General features: G+C 38.4%; 1 protein-coding gene across 1 annotated transcript in view; it reads left to right on the top strand.

Annotated features, from left to right (window-relative positions):
* Positions 1–23,269, top strand: part of AGBL4 (ATP/GTP binding protein like 4) — a 313,176-nt gene that overhangs the window by 275,674 nt on the left and 14,233 nt on the right. The gene's annotated exons all lie outside the window — the stretch shown is intronic.

Here is a 23,269-nt window from a genome sequence, read left to right as displayed (position 1 = left end):
GCCGTCTCTCCCCTGACCACCCGCAACTGCCCCCAGTGTGTGATGCTCCTCTCCCTGAGTCCACGTGTTCTTCTTGTTCAACACCCCCCTATGAGTGAGAATATATGGTGTTTGGCTTTCTGTTCTTGTGTCAGTTTGCTGAGAATGATGGTTTCCAGATTCATCCAAGTCCCTACAAAGAACTTGAACTCATCATTTTTTATGGCTACGTAGTATTCCTTGGTGTATATGTACCACATTTTCTTTGTCCAGTCTATCATTGTTGGACATTTGGGTTGGTTCCAGGTCTTCGCTATTGTGCACAGGGCTGCAATGAACATACGTGCGCAAGTGTCTTTATAGTAGAATATTTTATAGTTCTTTGGGTATATTCCCAGTAATGGGATTGCTAGGTCAAATGCAATTTCTATTTCTAGATCCTTGAGAAATTGCCACACTGTCTTCCACAATGGTTGAACTAATTTACACTCCCACCAACTGTGTAAGAGTGTTCCTATTTCTCCACATCCTCTCCACCATCTGTTGTCTCCAGATTTTTTAATGATCGCCATTCTAACTGGCATGAGATGATATCTCACTGTGGTTTTGATTTGCATTTCTCTAATGACCAGTGATGATGAGCATTTTTTCATATGTTTGTTGGCCTCATATATGTCTTCTTTTGTAAAGTGTGTGTTTATATCCTTTGCCCAATTTTGAATGGATTTCTTTGTTTTTTTCTTGTAAATCTGTTTTAGTTCTTTGTAGATTCTGGATATCAGCCCTTTGTCAGATGGGTAGATTGCAAAAATTTTTTCCCATTCTATCGGTTACTGATTCATTCTAATGTTGGTTTCTTTTGCTGTACAGAAGCTCTGGAGTTTAATTAGTTCCCATTTGCCTATCTTGGCTTTTGTTGCCATTGTTTTTGGTGTTTTAGTCATGAAGTCCTTACCTACGCCTATGTCCTGGATAGTTTTGCCAAAGTTTTCATCTAGTGTTTTTGTGGTGTTAGGTTTTATGTTTAAATCTTTGATCCATCTGGAGTTAATTTTAGTGTAAGGTGTCAGGAAGGGGTCCAGTTTCTGCTTTCTGCACGTGGCTAGCCAGTTTTCCCAACACCGTTTATTAAACAGGGACTCTTTTCTCCATTGCTCATTTTTGTCAGGTTTGTCAAAGATTGGGTGGTTGTAGATGTGTTATGTTGCCTCCGAGGCCTCTGTTCTGTTCCATTGGTCTATGTCTCTATTTTGATACAAGTACCATGCTGTTTTGATTACTGTAGCCTTGTTGTATAGTTTGAAGTCAGGCAATATGATGCCTCTGGCTTTGTTCTCTTTGCTTAGGATTGTCTTTGCTGTGTGGGGTCTTTTGTGATTCCATATGAAGTTTAAAGTGATTTTTTCCAGTTCTGTGAAGAAGGTCATTGGTATCTTGATGGGGATAGCACTGAATTTATAGATTACTTTGGGCAGTATGGCCATTTTCACGATATTGATTCTTCCTAATCATGAGCATGAAATATTTCTCCATTTGTTTGTGTCCTCTCTTATTTCATCAAGCAGTGGTTTGTTGTTCTCCTTGAAGAGGTCCTTTACATCCTTTGCCAGTTGTATTCCTAGATATTTTATTCTCTTTGTAGCAATTGTGAATGGAAGTTCACTCTTGATTTGGCTCTTCGTTTGTCTGTTATTGGTATATAAGAATGCTTGTGATTTCTGCACATTGATTTTGTATACTGAGACTTTGCTGAAGTTGCCCATCAGTTTGAGAAGATTTTGGCCTGAGACGATGGGATCTTCTAGATATGCAATCACGTCATCTGCAAATAGAGACAGTTTGACTTCCTCCTTTCCTAATTGAATACCCTTTATTTCTTTTTCCTGCCTGATTGCTCTGGCTAGAACTTCCAATACTATGTTGAATAGGGGTGTTGAGAGAGGACATACTTGTCTAGTGCCTGATTTCAAAGATAATTCTTCCAGTTTTTGCCCGTTTAGTATGATATTGGCTGTAGGTTTGTCATATATAGCTTTTATCATTTTGTGATACGTTCCATCCATACCTAGTTTATTGAGAGTTTTTAGCATGAAGGGCTGTTGAATTTTATTGAAGGCCTCTGCATCTATTGAGATAATCATGTGGTTTTTGTCTTTGGTTCCATTTATGTGATGGATTACATTTATGGATTTGCGTATGTTGGACCAGTCTTGCATCCCCGGGATGAAGCCTACTTTGTCGTGATGGGTAAGCTTCTTGATGTGCTGTTGCAATCTGTTTGCCAGTATTTTATTGAAGATTTTTGTGTTGATGTTCATCATGGATATTGGCCTAAAGTTTTCTTTTTTAGTTGAGTCTCTGCCTGGTTTTGGTGTCAGGATGATATTGGTCTCATAAAATGAGCTAGGAAGTATTCCCTCCTTTTGTATTGTTTGATACCAGCTCCTCTTTATACGTTTGGTAGAATTTGGCTGTGAACCCGTCTGTACCTGGACTTTTTTTGATTGGTAAGCTATTGATTGCTGCCTCTACTTCAGCCCTTGTTATTGGTCTATTCAGGGTTTCAACTTCCTCCGGTTTAGTCTTGGTAGAGTACGAGTATCTAGGAATTTATTCATTTCTTCCTGGTTTACTGGTTTGTGTGCATAGAGTTGTTTGTAGTAATCTCTGATGGTAGTTTGTATTTCTGTGGTATCAGTGGTGATATCCCCTTTATCGTTTTTTATTGCATCTGTTTGATTCTTCTGCCTTTTCTTTATTATTAATCTGGCTAGTGGTCTATTTTGTTGATCTTTTCAAAAAACCAGCTCCTGGATTTATTGTTTTTTTGGAAGGGTTTTTTGTGTCTGCATCTCCTTCAGTTCTGCTCTGATCTTAGTTATTTCTTGTCTTCTGCTAGCTTTTGAGTTTTTTTTAATCTTGCTCCTCTAGCTCTTTCAATTTTGATGATAAGGTGTCGATTTTAGGTCTTTCCTCTCTTCTCTGTTGGGCATTTATTGTTATAAATTTCCCTTTGGCACTGCTTTAAAGGTGCCCCAGAGATTCTGGTAAGTTGTGTCTTCATTCTGGTTGGTTTTGAAGAACATCTTTATGTCTGCCTTCATTTCGTTGTTTATCCAGTTGACACTCAGGAGCAAGGTGTTTAGTTTCCCAGTGGTTGTGTGGGTTTGAGTGTGTTTCTTGATCCTGAGTTCTAGTCTGATTGCACTGTAGCTTGATAGACTGTTTGTTATGATTTCTGTTCTTTTGCATTTGCTGAGGAGTGATTTGCTTCCAATGATGTGGTCCATTTTAGAGTAAGTGCAATATGGTACCGAGAAAAATGTATATTCTGTGGATTTGGGGTGGAGTGGTCTGTATATGTCTATTAGGTCTGCTTGGTCCAGCTCTGCATTCAAGTCCTGGATATCCTTGTTAATTTTCTGTCTTGTTGTTCTGTCTAATACTGACAGTGGAGTGTTGAAGCCTCCCACTGTTATTGTGTGGGAGGCTAAATCTTGGTTTAGGTCATTAAGAACTTGTTTTATGTATCTGGGTGCTCCTGTGTTGGGGGCATATATATTTAGGATAGCTCTTCCTGTTGGATTGATCCTTTTACCATTATGTAGTTTCCTTCTTTTCTCCTTTGAACTTTGTTGGTTTGAAGTCCATTTTATCAGAGACTAGGATTGCAACCCCTGCTTTTTCTTGTTCTCCATTTGCTTGTTAAATCTTCCTCCATCCCTTTATTTTGAGTCTATGTGTGTCTTTGTATGTGAGATGGGTTTCCTGAATACAGCACACTGATGGGTTCTGATTTTTTATCCAGTTTGCCAGTCTGTGTCTTTTGACTTGGGCGGTTAGGCCATTTACATTCAATGTTAATATTGTTATGTGTGAATTTGATCCTGCCATTTTGTTACTGGCTAGTTTTCTTTCCCATTACTTGACTCATTTTCTTCATTGCATTTTTGGTTTTTGCCAACTGGTTTGCTTTTGCAGTGACTAGTACTTGTTCCTTTCCGTGCTTAGTGTTTCTTTTAGGAGCTTTTGTAAGGCAGGTCTGGTGATGACAAAATCTCTCAATAATTGCTTATCTGTAAAGGATTTTATTTTTCCTTCACTTACCAGGCTTAGTTTGGCTGGATATGAGATTCTTGGTTGAAAGTTATTTTCTTTAAGGATGTTGAATATTGGCCCCCACTGTCTTCTGGCTGGTAGGGTTTCTGCCGAGACATCTGCTGTGAGTCTGATTGACTTCCCTCTGTGGGTGACCTGACCTTTCTCTCTGGCTGCCCTTAGCATTTTTCCTTCATTTGAACACTGATGAATCTGACGATTATGTGTCTTGGGGTTGTTCTTCATGTTGAATATCTTTGTGGAGTTCTTGGTATTTCTTGAATTTGAAATTTGCCTTGCTAGGTTGGAGAAGTTCTCCTGGATAATATCCTGGTGTGTGTTTTCCAGCTTGGATTCATTCTCCCCATCATATTCACGTACACTGATCAAGCGTAGATTAGGTCTTTTTACATAATCCCATTTTTCTTGGAGGCTTTGTTCATTTCTTTTCACTCTTTTTTCTCTTGCCTTGCCTTCTGTTTTTATATCATTGAGTTCATCTTCAGTCTCTGATATCCTTTCTTCTGCTTGATTGATTCAGCTATTGAAACTTGTGTTTGCTTCACGTAGTTCTTGTGCTGTGTTTTTCAACTCCATCAAGTTGTTTATGTTCTTCTCTAAGCTGGTTATTCTAGTTAGCTTTTCATCTAACCGTTTTTCAAGGTTTTTGATTTCTTTGCATTGAGTTAGAACATATTCCTTTAGCTCAGAAAAGTTTGTTATTATCCACCTTCTGAAGCCTGTTTCTGTCAATTCATCACACTCCTCAGTCAAGTTGTGATTCTGTGTTGTTGAGGAGTTGTAATCCCTTAAAGGAGGAGAGGTGTTCTAGTTTTTGATGGTTTCATCTTTTTTTGTGCTGTTTTTCTCCCATCTTTATGGATTTACCTGCCTGTGGTGTCAAGGAGCTGCTTGATGAGGTCCCTTGTCTGCTTGTGGAGGCGCCACTGGGTTTCTAGGGACTCCTTTCAGTTACTAGGGAAGCTTCTTTTGTCTTTTTTTGTTTATACTGGGAGATTAGGCCCACCTCTTCCTCTGACCTGTAGGCGCTGCTGGATTTTCAGGAATGCTATCCAATGGCTATGTAGGCTTCCTGTGTTTTTTGTTAAAACATGTAGCCCAGTTCCACCCCTCTAGTGGTGGGTAGTGCCCTTCCTCCACTGGGCTGGATCATTCAGGGTTCATCTCAGATTGTGGCACTGGCTGAGCAACCCACTAGAGTCAGAGCTCGAGCCCGCTGGGGTTTGTGGGGTAGGTTAGGGACCCTCCCAGCTGCACCGGGCATCTCCCCCTTTCAGCTTCCTATCTCTCTGGTCACGGGGTAGAGGCCCGCCCAGCTACTCTAGCTTACAGCTCCCTCTCTCTCCGGGTGGAGGGAGGGGGCGATAGCTTGGTCTGTGGGCTCTTATTCAACTCCATGCTTATAATTCCCAGTGCTTGACTGACAAAGATCCCCTGTTCTATGTATTGCTGAGGCTTTGGGGGAAGCACTGTATATGGACCGGAGTGCTGGCGTGGGTGGGGGCTCCGACTCGCCGGTCAGATGCACTTTCTGGGTGAAGCAGCACCCCTCCCTGCCTTGGTATGCCCTGAGGGGGCTTTGCTCACAGTCAGACCAGGCCTGTTGAAATGTACCTGGTATCTTGCTTGGAGCTAGGAGATCTCTGGTTTTTCACGTCTTTCTCACTGGGTGTTGTGCACTGGAGTTGTGTCTAATCGGCCAACTTGGATCTCCTCTGATAGTTTCTTTTGCTGGGTGGAAGCTCTTAAATTAGTTCCCACTTGTTTCTTTTTTGTTGTTGTTTTTTTTTGCATTTACTTTTGGAGACTTAGCCAAAAATTCATTACCAAGGTTGATGTTGAAATTACTCTTGCTGCATCACAAAGGTTTAGTATGCTGTGTTTTAATTTTTGTTTGTTTAAACATACTTTGAAATTTCCCTTTTAATTTCTAAATTGATCAATTTGTTATATAGGAGCACGTTGTTTAATTTTCATTGGTTTTTGAATTTTCTGAAATTTCTTTTTTTATTGATTTCTGATTACATATCATTGTGGTTGTAAAAAATACATGAGATAATGCCAATCTTCTTCAATTTTTTAATACTCAAAAGAAAGAAATTAGGTGTTACTATTGCTGAGGATTTCTTGTTAATGATGAGTCACTCTTCTCTTGCTTCTTTTCAGACTCTGTCTTTGTCTTTCAAATGTTTGATTATAATGTGTCTAAGGGTCTCTAAGTTTATTCTACTGGGCTTTGAGTTTCTTTGATGGGTATACGAATGTTTTCATCAAATTTGGGACATTTTCTGGCAGTATTTCTTAAAATCTTCTTTTCCCTTTTTTCTTTATCTCCTCTTCTTCTGAGATTCCCAGTATGTATATGTTGGTGTGCTTGAGGGTTTCCCAAAGATTTCTGAGGTCCTATTAATTTTTTTCATTTTTTTTCCCTGTTCCTCATATTGGATATCTCAGTTGACCCAGCTTTAAATTTGCTGTGGCTTTCTTCTGCCCGATTTGTTGTTGATATTTCTTGTGATTTTTTTTTCCATTTGTACTTTTGATTCGTTGTACTTTTGAACTCCATTATTTCTATTACGTTATTTAAATGAAATTCTATGTCATCTTCATATGTCTATCTTCTTATAGTAGTGTCTTTTGAAGAGAAGTTTTAAGCTTTGATGACATCCAGTTATTCCTTTTTTTTATGGATTATTTTTGGTGCCACAGTTAGAACATTTTGCCCAACCTAGTATCACAATGATAGTTTCCTGTGTACTTCTTTTTTAATATTGCGTAGCTCTTATATTAGGTGTGTAGTTATTTTTAGTTAATTTTTCTGTATCTTGTAAGTGCATTAATTTACTGTTGCTGGTATATTACATATCACATAGTGTCTTGAAACAACATTCATTTTTTATCTTACAGTTTTTGATATGAGTCTGAAATGGGCATTAAAATGATAATACGACATTATAGGACAAGATTTCTTCTAGAGGATCAAGAGGAGAATACATTTTCTTGCCTTTTCCATCGTCTAGAAGCTGACTGCATTCTTTGACTCATGGGCCTTTTCTCTTCAAATGCACCAGAAGAACATCTTAAAATCTCTCTCTGTGTCTCTGTTTCTCTCTCTCTCTCTCTCTCTCTACACACACACACACACACACACACACACACACACACACACACTTCTATCTCTTTGTTTTAAGGACAGTTGTGATTGCATTGAGCTCACCTGGACAACCAGGATAATCTTTTGATATGATTTTACTATAATCACATCTGCAAATACCCTTTGGTATTGTGTAAGATGTATTCCCCAGTTTCAGGGACTAAAACATGTACTCTTTTGGGGACTTATTATTCTGCCTACTACAATATGGGTAGAATAATTATTATCGGAGTTCCTGGGCAAGATGGCTGAATAGGAAAAGCTCTGATGCACAGCTCCTAGCGAGATCAGTGCAGAAGGTTGGTAATTTCCACGTTTTCAATGGAAGTACCTGGTTAATCTCATTGGGACTTTTTGGACAGTGAGTGCAGCCCAAGAAGGGCAAGTTGGAGCAGGGTAGGGCATCACGTCACTCGGCAACCACAAGGGGCCAGGTAACTCCCTCTCCTAGTGAAGGGAAGACATTGTGGACTGTTTTATGCACTCCAGCTCAGATACCGCACTTTTCCCATGGTCTTCACAACCTGCAGACCAGGAAAGTCCCTTGGTACCTACACAACCACCAGGGTTTCCAGCACAAAACTGGGTGGCTGCTTGGGCAGAAACCAAGCTAGCCACAGCAGTTTTTTTTCATACCAGAGTGGCACCTGGAATGCCAGAAAGACAGAACTATTCACTTCCCTGGAAAGGGGGCTGAAGTCAGGGAGCCAAGTGGTCTGGCTTGGTGGGTCCCACCTCCACAGAGACCAGCAAGCTAAGATCCACTGGCTTGAAGTTCTTACAGCCAGCACAGCAATCTGAGCTCAAACTGGGTCATTGGAGCTTGGTGGGGAGAGGGGCATCCACCATTGCTGAGGCTTGAGTAGGCAGTTTTAACCCCACAGTGTAAGCAAAGCTGACAGGAAACCTGAACTAGGTGGAGCCCAACATAGATCAGCAGCTGCAGACACTGTCTTACTAGATGTCCTCACTGGGCAGAGCATCCTCTGAACAAAGGCAGCAGCCTATCAGGGACTTATAAATAAAGCCTTCACTTTCCTGGGACAGAACCCCTGGGAAAAGGATTGGTAGTGATTACAGCTTTAGCAAGCCTAAACGTCTCTGCTTGGCAGCTTGGAAGAGAGCAGCAGATTTCCCAATGCTGCATTCGAGCTCTGATAAAAGACAGACTGCCTCCTCAAGTGGCTCCCTGATCGCTGTGTATACTGACTGGGAGACACCTCCCTGTAGGGGCCAACAGACACCTCATACAGGAAAGCTCTGGCTGGCATCTGGCAGGTACCCTTCTTGGATGAAGCTACCAGAGGAAAGAACAGGCAGCAATCTTTGCTCTTCTGCAGTCTCTGCTGGTGATTTCCAGGCAAGCAGGGTCTTGAGTGGACCTCCAGCAAACTCCAGCAGACCTGCAGTACAGGGGCCTGACTGGTAGAAGGAAAACTAATAAACAGAAAGAAATAGTTTCAACATCAACAAAAAGGACATCAACTCAGAGATCCCATCCAAAGGTCACTGACCTCAAAGTCCAAAGGAAGATAAATCCATGATGATGGGAAGAAAACAGTGCAAAAAGGGTGAAAACTCCAAAAATCAGAATGCCTCTTTTTCTCCAAGGGATCACAGCTCCTCACCAGCAAGGGAACAAAACTAGATGGAGAATAAGCTTGATGAATTGACAGAAGCAGGCTTCAGAAGATAGGCAATAACAAACTTCTCCAAGCTAAAGGAGCATGTTCTAACCCAATGCAAGAAAAGTAAGAACATTGAAAAAAGGTTAGACAAAATGCTAACTAGAATAATCAGTTTAGAGAAGAACATAAAAACACAGCATGAGAACTTAGTGAAGCATACACAGGTTTCTATAGCCGAATCGATCAAACAGAAGAAAGGATATCAGAGATTGAAGATCAACTCAATGAAATAAAGCAAGAAGACAAGATTAGAGAAAAAATAGTGTCCTTATAGTAGAACGATTTGTAATCCTTTGGATATATACCCAGTAATGGGATTGCTGGGTCAAATGGAATTTCTATTTCTATGTCCTTGAGGAATCGCCACACTGTCTTCCACAATGGTTGAACTAATTTACACTCCCACCAACAGTGTAAAAGTGTTCCTACTTCTCCACATCCTCTCCAGCATCTGCTGTCTCCAGATTTTTTAATGTTCGCCATTCTTACCGGCGTGAGATGGTATCTCAATGTAGTTTTGATTTGCATTTCTCTTATGACCAGTGATGATGAGCATTTTTTCATATGTTTGTTGGCCTCACGTATGTCTTCTTTTGTAAAGTGTCTGTTCATATCCTTTGCCCACTTTTGAATGGGCTTGTTAGTTTTTTTCTTGTAAATCTGCTTTAGTTCTTTGTAAATTTTGGATATCAGCCCTTTGTCAGATGGGTAAACTGCAAAAATTTTTTCCCAATCTGTTGGTTGCCGATTCACTCTAATGATTGTTTCTTTTGCTGTGCAGAAGCTGTGGAGTTTGATTAGGTCCCATTTGTCTATTTTGGCTTTTGTTGTCAATGCTTTTGGTGTTTTGGTCATGAAGTCCTTGCCTACACCTACGTCCTGAATGGTTTTGCCTAGATTTTCTTCTAGGGTTTTTATGGTGTTAGGTCTTATGTTTAAGTCTTTAATCCATCTGGAGTTAATTTTAGTGTAAGGTGTCAGGAAGGGGTCCAGTTTCTGCTTTCTGCACATGGCTAGCCAGCTTTCCCAACACCATTTATTGAACAGGGAATCCTTTCCCCATTGCTTGTTTTTGTCTGGTTTGTCAAAGATCAGATGGTTGTAGATATGACACGTGTACACGAATGTTCATTGCAGCACTGTTTACAATAGCAAGGACCTGGAACCAACCCAAATGCCCATCGACGATAGACTGGATAGGGAAAATGTGGCACATATACACCATGGAATATTATGCAGCCATCAAAAACGATGAGTTTGGGTCCTTTGTGGGGACATGGATGAACCTGGAAACCATCATTCTCAGCAAACTGACAGAGGAGCAGAAGATCAAACACCGCATGTTCTCACTCATAGGCGGGTGTTGAACGATGAGAGCACATGGACAAAGGGAGGGGAGCACTACACACTGGGGTCAGTTGGGGGGAAATAGGGGAGGGACGGTGGGGGGTGGGGAGCTGGGGGGGATAGCAGGGGGAGAAATGCCAGATGTAGGTGATGGGGAGGAAGGCAGCAAATCACACTGCCATGTGTGTTCCTATGCAACAATTTTGCATGTTCTTCACATGTACCCCCAAACCTAAAATACAATAAAATAAATAAATGGGAAAAAAAAATAGTAAAAGAAATGAACAAAGCCTCCAAGAAATATGGGATTATGTGAATAGATGAAATCTACATTTGACTGGTGTACCTGAAAAGGAAGGGGGAAATGAAACCAAGTTGAAAAACACTCTTTAGGATATTATCCAGGAGAAATTCTCCAACCTAGCAAGGCAGGCCAATATTCAAATTCAGGAAATTCAGAGAATACCACAAAGATATTCCTCAAGAAGGGCAACCCCAAGACACATAATTGTCAGATTCACCAAGGTTGAAATGAAGGGAAAAATGCTAAGGGAAGTTAGAGAGAAAGGTCAGGTTACCCTCAAAGGGAAGCCCATCAGACTCACAGTGGATCTCTCTGCAGAAACCCTACACGGCAGAAGAGAGTAGGGCCAATATTCAACATTTTTTAAGAAAATAATTTTTAACCCCAAATTTCATATTCAGACAAACAGAAGTAAAATCATTTATGGACAAGCAAATGCTGAGAGATTTTGTCACCACCAGGCCTGACTTAGAAGAGCTTCTGAAGGAAGCAATAAACATGGAAGGGAACAACCAGTACCAGCCACTGCAAAAACAAACAAATTGTAAAGACCAGTGATGCTAGGAAGAAACTGCATCAACTAATGGGGAAAATATCCAGCTAGCATTATAATGGCAGGATCAAATTCACACGTAACAAAATTAACCTCAAATATAAATAGGCTAAATGCCCCCAGTTAAAGGACACAGACTAACAAACTGGATAAAGAGTCAAGACCCATCAGTATGCTGTATTCAGGAAACCCATCTCACTTGCAGAGACACACATAGGCTCAAAATAAAGGGATGGAGGAAGATTTACCAAGCAAATGGAAAGCAAAACAAACAAACAAACAAACAAACAACAACAACAACAACAAAACAAAAAGAAAGCAAAGTTTGCAATCCTAGTTTCTGGTAAAACAGACTTTAAATCATCAAAGATCGAAAGAGACAAAGAAGGACATTACATAATGGTAAATGGATCAATGCAACAAGAAGAGCTAATTATTCTAAATATATAAGCATCCAATACACAAGCAATGAGATTCATAAAGCAAGTTTGTAGAGACCTACAAAGAGACCTAGACTCCCACACAATAATAGTGAGAGATTTTAATACCCTACTGTCAATATTAGGCTGATCAATGAAACAGAAAGTTAATAAGAATATCCGGGACTTGGACTCAGATCTGGACCAAGCGGACCTAATAGACATCTACAGAACCCTCCACCCCAAATAAACAGAATATTCATTCTTCTCAGCACCACATCACACCTATTCTAAAATTGACCACATAACTGAAAGTAAAACACTCCTTAGCAAATGCAAAAGAACGGAAATCATAAAAAACAGTCTCTCGGACCACATTGCAGTCAAATTAGAATTCAGAATTAAGAAACACACTCAAAACCGCACAACTTCATGGAAACTGAACAACTGGCTCTTGAAAGTTGATTGGATAAACAATGAAATGAAGGCAGAAATAAAGATGTTCATTGAAACAATTGAGAATGAAAACACAATGTACCAGAATCTCTGGGACACATTTAAAGCAGTGTGTAGAGGGAAATTTATGGCACTAAATGCCCAACAGAGAAAGCCAAAAAGGTCTAAAATCAACACCCTAATGTCACAATTAAAAGAACTAGAGAAGCAAGAACAAACAAATTCAAAAGCAAGCAGAAGACAAGAAATAACTAAGATCAGAGCAGAACTGAGGGAGATAGAGACACAAAAAAACCTTCAAAAAATAAATGAGTCCAAAACCTGGGTGTTTGAAAAGATCAACAAAATAGATAGACTGCTAGCCAGAGTAATAAAGGAGAACAGAGAGAAGAATCAAATAGATGCAGTAAAAAATGATAAAGGCAATATCATCACCGATCATGTAGAAATACAAACTACCATCAGAGAATACCATAAACACCTCTATGCAAATAAAACAGAAAATCTAGAAGAAATGGATAAAGTCCTGGACACTTAACGCCCTTCAAAGACTAAAACAGGAAGAAGTTGAATTGAGGCAGCAATTAATAGCCTACCAACTAAAAAAAGTCCAGGACCAGACAGATTCACAGCTGAATTATACCAGAAGAACAAAAAGGAGCTGGTACCATTCCTTTTGAACCTATTCCAAATAATAGAAAAAGAGGGAATCCTCCCTAACTCATTTTATGAAGTCAACATCATCTTGATACCAAAACCTGGCAGAGGCGCATCTATAAAAGAAAAGTTCAGGCCAATATCCTTGATGAACATAAAAAATTTGGTGAAGGATATGAACAGAGACTTCTCAAAAGGAGACATTTATGCAGACAACAAACATATGTAAAAAACTCATCATCACCAATCATTAGAGAAATGTAAATTAAAACCACATTGAGATACCATCTCATGCCAGTTAGAATGGTGATCATTAAAAAATCAGGAGACAACAGATGCTGGAGAGGATGTGGAGAAATAGGAACGTTTTTACACTGTTGGTGTGAGTGTAAATCAGTTCAACCATTGTGGAAGATAGTGTGGCAATTCCTCAAGGATCTAGAACTAGAAATACCATTTGACCCAACAGTCCCATTACTTGGTATATACCCAAAGACTTATAAATTGTTCTATTATAAAGACACATGCACATGTATGTTTACTGTAGCACTGTTCACAGTAGCACAGACTTGGAACCAACCCAAATACCCATCAATGATAGATTGGATAAAGAAAATGTGGCTCATATACCCCACCATATTGAATACTATACAGCCATAAAAAGGATGAGTTCATGTCCTTTGCAGTTACATGGATGAAGCTGCATACCATCATTCTCAGCAAACTAATGCAAGAACAGAAAACCAACCACTGCATGTTCTCACCCATAAGTGTAAGTTGAACCATGAGAACAGATGGACACAGGAAGGGGAGCATCACACACCGGAGACTCTCAGGGGGTGGGAGCCTAGAGGAGGGATAACGTTCAGAGAAATACCTAATGTAGATGATGGGGTGATGGATGCAGCCAACTATTGTAGCATTTATATACCTATGTGACAAATCTGCATGTTCTACACATGTACCCCAGAACTTAAATTACAATTTTTAAAAATTGTTGTTATCTTGCATCTTGATGCACAGTTGTCCAGCACCATTTCTTAGAAACACTATTCTTTCCTCTTTTAATTGACTTCACATTTTTGTAGAAGATAAATTGATTACATATATAAGAATTTATTTTTTAACTCTCAAATATGTCCAATTGATCTATATGTCTATACTTGTGTCATCATTAAAATATTTGGTTACTGTGGCTTTATAAAATAGTGTAAGTTCCTCAGTATTATTATTTTAAAATTGTCTTTGCTATTATAGATTATTTTAATTTCTATAAAATTTAATATCAATTTGTCAATTTCTGTAAAAACTCCTTTGGCATTTTGACAGGTAGTGAATTAAAGTTACACATGAATTTAGGGGAGAATTGATATTGAGATTATACTGGTTCTTCAGTCTTGTTTATTTGGCTCTTTAATTTCTCCAAGCCATTTTTGTATAGCTTGCATTGTATAAGTCATGTACTTTTTAAATTAACTTTATTCTTAATTTTTTGATTACTGTCATGAATTGAATTTTTAAATTTTAATTCCCAATTTTTTTTTGCTAGCATATAGAGCTAAAATAGAATTTCACTTGTCTTAGATTCTATATCCTTTATAAACTTGTTAGTCTCCATACTTTTTCTGTGGATTCCTGAGGCATTCCAAATATAGGACCACATCATCTGTGAATAAGGACATTTTTACTTTTTTCTTTGCAATATACATTTCTCTCTCTCTTTCTCTCTCTCTCTTATTCTCTCTTCTCTCTCTCTCGCGTGTGCGCGCGCGTGCCCCCTCTCTCCCTCTCTCTCTCTCTCTCTCTCTCTATCTCTCACCCTCCACTCTCCATGGCACTATTTATAACCTCCATTATAATATTAAATATTAATAGCAAGAGTCAACATTCTTGTTTTTTTCCTGATCTTTGGGGGCAGATTATTTTTTCCCTTTAATGTGTGGTGTTAGCTGTAGCCCACACATACGGTTTGAAGAAATTGCCTTCTACCCATAGTATATCAAGAGTTATATTACGAATGGGTGTTGGATTTGTGTAATGCTGTCCTTTTTCTTCATTTGTTGAAATGGTCTTGTTATTTTAATGCTCTTCTAGAGTGGTATGGTGTCTTATATCAATTGATTTTTCAACATGAAACCAACCTTGTATTCTTGGGATGAATTCTACTTAGTAATAATGTATAATCCTTTTAATATGTTACTGGAGTTCGTCTGTTTGTTAATTTTTTGTTAAAAATTTTGCAGTCTATTATTATGAGGCATATTAGTTATTAGTTTTCTTGTGGGGCTATTGCCTGGCTTTGGTTTTAGAGTAAAAAGGTTAACTCTCTGCACATGGCAGAAAAGCAGGACAGTGAGACTACACTCCTACAAGCTTTTTTTTTGGAGACAAAGTCTTGCTCTGTCGCCAGGTGCCAGGCTGGAGTGCAGTGGTGCAATCTGGGCTCACTGCAATCTCTGCCTTCTGGGTTCAAGCAATTCTCTTGCCTCAGCCTCCTGAGTAGCTGAGACTACAGCTAATTTTTGTATTTTTTAGTAGAAACGGGGTTTCACCATGTTGGCCAGGATGGTCTCGATCTCTTGACCTTGTGATCCACCCACCTTGGCCTCCCAAAGTGCTAGAATTACAGGAGTGAGCCACTGTGCCTGGCCCAAGCTTTTTAAAAATAGTGGCATTAATCTATTAATGAAGGTAGAGCCCTCACGACCTAAACACTTCCCTGAAGGTTCTACCTCCCATCACTGTTGCACTGGTGATTCAGTTTCCAACATGTGAATTTGGGGAGACACAACAAGACTATAACTCATGCTCTCATCAGACACTGGAATCACTGGCTCCTTGGTCTTGGACTTCCTAGCTTCCAGAAGTATAGAAATAGTGTTTGTTGTTCAAGCCACTCAGCCTATGATAATTTGGTTATAAACAGCCCAGTTAGCAATGTCAGCTAAGATGTCAAATTTCTTCTTCAAATATTGTGCCTTTTAGAGAAAGGTAATAATGAGAAAATCATCTTTGCCCACGTGTTTACCATTTCTGTTGTTCTTCATTTTTTACTGTAAATTGAATTTACCCCTTGGTACCATGTTCTATCACTTTGAAAGACTTTGTTATCTCTTGCATGGCATGACTGCTAACAATGACTTTTATTGATCTTAATCAAATGTCTTTATTTTTACTTCTTGTTTAAAAGGATAGTTGGGTGGATATAGAATTTTTTGTTGAAAGTAGTTTTCCTTCAGCATTCTGACTATGTCATCCTACTGCCTTCTGGTCTCCATTGGCTCTGATGAAAGTCAGTTGTTAATCTTATTGGGGTACTTTGTATGTGATGAGTCATTTTTTCCTTTACTGTTTTAAATATTTTCCTTTATGTTTGGCTTTCAGCAATTGGGCTCATGATATATCTAGGTTTATATATCTTTATTTTTGTGCTACATGAAGTTTATTAAGAATCCTGGATCTGTAGATTCATGTTTTTTACTAGATTTTAGAAGTTTTGAGTCATTAAATCCCTCCTTCCCCTTTCATTCTCTCTTCTCTCCTTGGGGTAAATCCTATTATACACATATTGGTAAACTTTCTGCACTGTTGTTCTTTGAAGCTTAGTTCATTTTTCTTTAAAATTTTTTCTTCATTCTTAGATTTGATATTTTCTATTTTCCTATTTTCATTTATACTGATTTTTCTTCTGTCATCTCAAATGTACTGTTTATCCTTTCTAAATTTTAATTTTAGTTATTGTATTCTTTCACACTAGAATTTCCATTTGGTTATTTTAAAATTTCTGTATCTTTTTTTGGACTCTCTAATTGTTATTAATAGTTGTCATAATTTATTTTATAAACATATGTTTTCTTATCGGTGCTTTGAAGTCTTTGCCTGTTAAATACAGTCTGAAGCACTCATAGATTTTATTGCCTAAGTTTTATCTGAGTGAGTCACATTTTTGTTTTTTAGCTGTCTTTTAAATTTTTGTTGATAATTAAAGGTTTTGTATAATTTTTTATAGTTTAGATTGTTTTCAATTACTCTCTGGATTTTAGTTTCTGCTAGACCTTTTCTATTTTTCTATGTTCATATGTGCAGCCTTAGGATAAACCAAGAGCTCTGAAATAACTTGGGTCTCTCTGCCTCCACTGTGGATGTACACAGTCTTAGCCAAGAATATGCTTCCCACAATTGGGTCTTTACTTCAGGCGGGCAGAGTTGCATCCTTTACCCTTTCTTGCTAGCCAGTTTTTAATAAGTAATTTCCACTGACAGTACCCCTGGATGTGGTCATCACTTCTCCAATTTGAGTAAGACCTCCTCAACCATGGCAGAAAAACCACTGTAGGTCCTTATACCCTGCCTTACATAGCAGAATCTTCAGACCAAGATTCTTGGGGGCAAGTATTGGAGCAGCTCCAGCCTACAGTGTCACAATTTCCCTCTATTCTTACTGTAAGTTAAGTAGTTTTCAACAATTCAAACACTTCTCTGATTTTTGTATACCTTTAAAAAATTACCCTTTTTATCAGTTATATTTAGGTTTACAGTTGCTTTTTGGGGGACTTTGCCTGTCTCTTCAATTGGCCATAGTTAGAATTTCCAGATTCATGTTTATACTTTTCAAGGTATTAATTTTGAAGGTTGCTATTTTTTCCCTTCACCTTTATGAAAAGCTACATATATTTAGATTACTTCCTAGAATAATAGATACTTTAAATAATTATTAAAGGGATTCTAGAAATGATTGATTTCTTTTGTTGCTTATACTTTTATAAGCTCTTGATGCCTAATTGATATATTTCATGACTCTTTATTTTTTCTTGAGATTTAAAGAATTTAAACCAGGAACTGACCCAAAATATTAACAGTATGTAGTCTGTATTAATTAATTCAGCAAATATTTATTATTCACCTGCTGTGTATATCTGACATACTTTTTTAAACTAACAAAGTAGCTAAATAAACTTTTATGTTTTACAAAACAATCTCACTATATCAGTCAAGATTCTGGAACTATTTGTAAGGGCATGGTGGGGTTTAGGGCAATTAAGATGGCATGTTTTAAAATTCTTAGGCTGCTAATAATACAAAACGATTTCCCATACTAGGGTTGATGGAGAAAGGAAGGGAAGTGATTATAGGAGTCATGGGGAAGACTAAATGTAGAGGACACCTGATAGGAGCTTTGGTCTTCAGTAGAAGAGTCAACAACTTGTAACCAGGCAGAGAGGGGGCCAAGGGAAAATAAGTACTTTGTCCTCACACTTTCTGTCCTTCACCTGTGTCTGGTAACTTCCATTAACCAAGCCCAACCAGAAGGTAGAGAGTAAGGGAGCCCATTGATATAGTCTGTAGAGGTCAGCCTTCTGTAGCACAAAGCAGGGAGCTGAATACAGAGAATGGCTCTGGAAGGGCAAATGAAAGATATTCAATATAATTACCTTCATTCATTAATAAATATCATTAATTATGTCCACAAAAATGTGGATCACATATTGAAACAGGATTAATTCTGTGCCATTTTACCAGCTAGTAATCTCCATGGGGAAGGTGGTACCTCTGCCTGGGCTTTGCTGGAGCCTGCTGGGTTTGCTCTGGCCACTTGGTCTGGCAGGCTGTGCTTGGCTCATGCTACCAGCCTGCCGTGGCTCTGCGCTCCACCCAAGGCTGGACCAGGCATGCCACAACTGGGTTCTACCTTGCGTGCCAGCATCTAGATGAGGGGGACATGGCAGTGCCCCAAAACTCGAAGATACCAGCAACTGCAGAGACCCAAAGTGTTGTCACAGCTTCTGTCACTACTTGAGGAGTCCCAAGGTGTGAGCTCTCAGGGAATGCCATAGTTATCTCTCTCATTCTTGATTGGCAGCTGGGTAAATGGGGTCATGTTATAGTTCTGGCTTGGGGTATCCTGAGTTCTGGGCCCCCAGAAGGGTTACAGCTCTACACTCCCATAGTTTGGTGAATGAGAATGTATCACAGGTGTTTTTATTCATGCCATCCACAGCTTGGTGAGCTGGCCAGGAGCATGTTATAGCCCTTTTTAGCTCCTGCTCTTTGGTGGGTTCTGGGTTTTTGTCCCACGCCTAAGAAGAATGAAGTATGTAGACACTGGAGAGTAAGCAAGGCAGAAAATAATTTTATCAAGTGACAGGAAAGCTCTTGACAAGAAGGGACCTGAAGTGGGTAGCCCACTGTGTGAGAACAAGCCCAAAAGTGAGTAGCCATCTGTGTGGCTGAGTCTGGGGTTTTTATAGGTTTGGAATCAGGAGTCACTGGCTGTAGGTAACCTTGGAAGAGGCAACATTCAATTGGTTAAAAAGCATTATCCAGAAAGAACCAATCAGGAAAGAGTTGGAAAACAGGAATAGAAGTTCTCACTTTGGTTGTGGACTCCACCTGGAACTCGCAGCTCAGCTCATTTTCAGGCTTTAAATTATCTTTGGTTTGAAGGTTGGGTTTCACCAAGGACCTGCACCTGTATGCCTAGGACCTGCCTAGGGTATGTTCCTGCTGTCTGTCTCCTGCTGCTATCAATATTTCTCATTTTTAAAAATTCCTGCTACCACAGTCTTATTAATTCAGATCTTTATAATCTTTTGATTATACGATGGAAACACTCTCTTTTTTTCAGCTTTCCCTCAAATATATATTGCTGCTAGTTATGCTAGATGTTTGACCTGGGTCTTCCAGCATCAGTTTCTTCTCTATCTCCACCTTCAGTCCCACTAACCCGATTGTTTTGAGCTCACTTACATTTTTTAGAAAGAAAATAATTGAGGATTTTGGGGGGTTAATTTCAATTGTAAAGTTGAAAGAAAATTGCCTCCTTGATTTTATGCTCTTGAAATTCACATGTAGATCTTAACTACATCTTCTCATCTGTATTTTCACTGTTTATTTGAACGTTTTTTGGGGAAAATTTCAGGGGAAATATAAAATTCAGTCTCTTAATTATCTTGGACTTGAGGCTCAAATGGTGAAATAATTTTGCTAGGCCAGGCTGTTCTTTGGTTGTTTTTGTTTAAAGACTTTGTATAGATTGAAATGCAGCTGCAAGTGTATTTAGTGATTTTCTGCTGCTTACTTGTCAAGATTTTTATTGTTTGGATGAAAAATAGCATTTCAAAACCTGGCAGCATATTGACAAAAACAGAGGAGCACTTTGTGTAATTCTCTTTTTGAAAAACTACCTCTTTAAAAGACAAAGATTGCCTCTGCTACTTCTATTCACATGTATCTCCAACAATAGATTTATTGACAGCTCTCTTAGATAAGGTTTAATTCTGTAGCCTCCCCTGTTGATGATGGTGTGCACTTTCCTGTATGTAGAGAGGTACATTAGGATTATGTAAGTGAACACAGAATATAGAGGCATCCTAGGTGTAAAGGGGAAGCATTTGACATTTTGTTACTAATCTGTGACATGTCAGGGCTGGTTTTTTTTTTCCTTTTCATTTTGTTTTGTTTTAGAGTGGTTTCATTTGAGAGTTCAAGCCTGCCCTTTGAAGGCCCCTGAACTGGGAATTGACAGTTGATCTCAATAATCCTGATTCCTCAGAACTATGCTGGCAACTCAGTCTTCCTCAGTTCTATTCTATTTGGCTGCTTTTTAGGAGAAGAACAGGAAGATAGCTCACTATTGCTAGGCATCCTTTATCTTTTCGTTTTTCTTCCTGCTACTCTCCCCACATCCCTTCTCCACTCCATATTCCTGTCTACTTCACCAAAAGAGTGTGTCATCATGTTTCTAAGCTGGGAATGGCACATGGTTACAAATTTGTTTCCTGTATCATTCCTGGCAAGCTCATTACAAACTAATAGTGGTCCACACTCAAGTGCACTCCCTCTGGGAACAATGGCTGTAAATAAGGAGGCATTGGAAGCTGGCTGCTAAGTTATTCTGAAGATAGAGGTGCTTCTTAGCAGAATGTTTGACTTTTTTTTTTTAATATTGCCTCAGGCCTATCAAAGACCGTCAGGGTCTATTTTTCATCTTAAAAATCCTCTGTAGAAAAACACAGTGTATGGTTTAAGAAGATCTTATATTGTATAACAGCTGTCTATTTTCTTTCTGTGCCTTTAAATAATATAATTGTAGTTATGCTGGGTAATCTCCCTGTCATTTTGCAAAATGGATTTTCCTTCTTCCGGTAGCAGATACTTTTTTTAACAACATAGAAAGCAACATTGTGAATATTTTATGAAGTCTAAATGTATGGGGCAGGAGTACTTTAATATATAGGAAGAAAAGGAACATTTTATGCAACTTGAAAACTACTTTGGGGCTAATAAATCCCTTAAGTTTTATTATTTATTCTTCCATCAAGGTAATTGTCAGCTTTAATTTGAGTGTCTATGCAAAACCCCTTTGCAATAGTCTTTTTGTTTGTGTGTATGTTGCTGGGAATATCTCAATGAACCACAAAATGGAGAGTTTTCAGAAAATATTATTTCACTTTGGGGATTATGGGTATAATAATAAGTCATAATGTTTTAATCCACTTGGTAGAACCTCTATAGTGTCAAATACTTGGAGTTTTTATAAGATCCCTGCAAATTTTTCCAGAAGATATGGACTATTGGCTTCTAAGGTGGACTCAACCAAATTTTCTGCTAATGAGCAGCCCTCTCCTTTCTGAGAAAATAGAAAGCTTCACAGGCTTATTAGTCTCACTGCTGACTGAATCAGCAATGGCAATGAGGGCAGCAGATCTTGTATTTGGTAGTACATTATATTGTTTCCATTTACACTGCATCATTTTTCCCTTTCATAAAAATAATATCAATCATATGCATTTCAATAGATATTTTCAAATGGTTCAATTGGTTGAAATTTCCATTAAAATAGCCTCAGAGACTCTTAAATCATTATTTTCAAGTGTTCTTTCTCATATGGAAAGATATATTCCCTGGATTTAATGTTTTTATGTCAAATACAAAAATGAAATTTCTGTCTTTATTCTTCAAAATCATTAATTGCTATTGTTATACACTGTCTCTCTATTTATATCCCAGTCTTGTACAAAGAAAAATTTAGTGGTTATTGAATATTGCCATTTGAATAATTCATGGTTTGAATTATCTAAGTTTAAGGTCAAACTTGATATTTCTAAAAATGTTTCTTCATACATTGTTTTCTTCCTGTAGCACCTATTATCATTAATATGTCACTAATATTCTTGTTGCCAAGCTGGAACTCTCAACTTGTCACCCTCAACTAGTCTTTTACTCTCTCAGCAGCTGATACAGATTGATGTGGTTGGTTAGATAAAAATTTATCCATTTCCTCTACTGATAACAGATTACTTTTCTCTGAGAGGATCAGCAGATAACTTGGGTAACTCATAGCATTTTGGTCACTGTATTGTAGGGTGAGCATATGACCTGAGTTGGGGCAATAGAACCTTCCTCAAGAATTTTTATTAAAAAAAATATTTTAAATAGAGGGCCTTTTCTTGCCTTTAGTTAGAAGAATGTGGTTTGGAGCTTTCTGTGGCCATATTCCTCCTCCATGTGTAGTAAGTTTTTCTACAGTGGGAGAGAATTAAGTGAATAAACATTGATGAAGGATGGGGAGAAAATGTAAACAACATTTAAATTCTCTGTTCCATCCCCAAGGCCTTTAGAGTTGTGCTGATTCCTGTAGTTCGTTTTATTTTTATGTTTTTATTTCTGAGAGCTGCCAGTTTTGGCTTAAACTAACTGGAGTTGAGTTTAAGTCACTTACAACTCAGAAGGTTCTGAGGTTTGCAGTCATTAAAAAAGATATGCAGTAATATTTCATAAACTTGCTAATATTCCTTTCTCATCATTCACATTGCCACTGCTTTGGTTCAGGCCTCTATTGCCTCATACTTGAACTCTCTCTGCTATTCCTTAAACTCATCCGGCCAGTCATTCTTCCTCTCTATTGAGCCATAATTCTAAGCGTTTTAACATATTATTTTCCTATTTAATATTCATCAATGGCACTGCAGACCAAATTTTTCGGCCTCACTTATAATGATAAGATTTGACTCTTGCAACTCCTATGCCATTTCCCACCATTTTTTCTATGTATTTTATGCTTTAGCTACACCTAAAAAATTCCACTTTTAAATTATGCGATTCTAGTTCACATATCTAGAATTCTATCTTCTCTGAATCCCAACCAACTTGATCTGATAAACTTCTACTACCCTTTAAAGCTCAAATGTCCTCCACACAGAATTAATCATTCTACCATCATTGTTATTATACTTACTTCAATATATTTATAGTGCTTTTCTTATTTGTTTCTGCCTCAACCCCCACCAGCCTTCAAACTATAAGCTACTTAAAATCTGAAACTCTAAGTCACCTTTTTCTTACTAGCATCTAGTTTCTATTTAGTTTCCTTTCTTACTTAGAGATCATCTTGTCTGAATCTCTATAAAACATGTGGCTTATTATTCAGCAAATATTTATTCTTTTCACTTTCTCACTGTAGTTAGGATACATATTCTTATTCCTTTGATTTGGGGCTTTGTCACATGATTTTCTTTGATCAGTTCCTCAACCGAATGCCTGCTTGAGCCCAGGAGGTGAAGGTTGCAGTGAGCAAAGATCGGGCCACTGCAC

Source organism: Cebus imitator, unplaced genomic scaffold (assembly GCF_001604975.1).
Source record: "Cebus imitator isolate Cc_AM_T3 unplaced genomic scaffold, Cebus_imitator-1.0 Scaffold214, whole genome shotgun sequence".
Classification (NCBI taxonomy): Eukaryota; Metazoa; Chordata; class Mammalia; order Primates; family Cebidae; genus Cebus; species Cebus imitator.
Note: the sequence above shows the minus strand (reverse complement) of the source record. Positions and strands in the feature narration are given on the sequence as shown.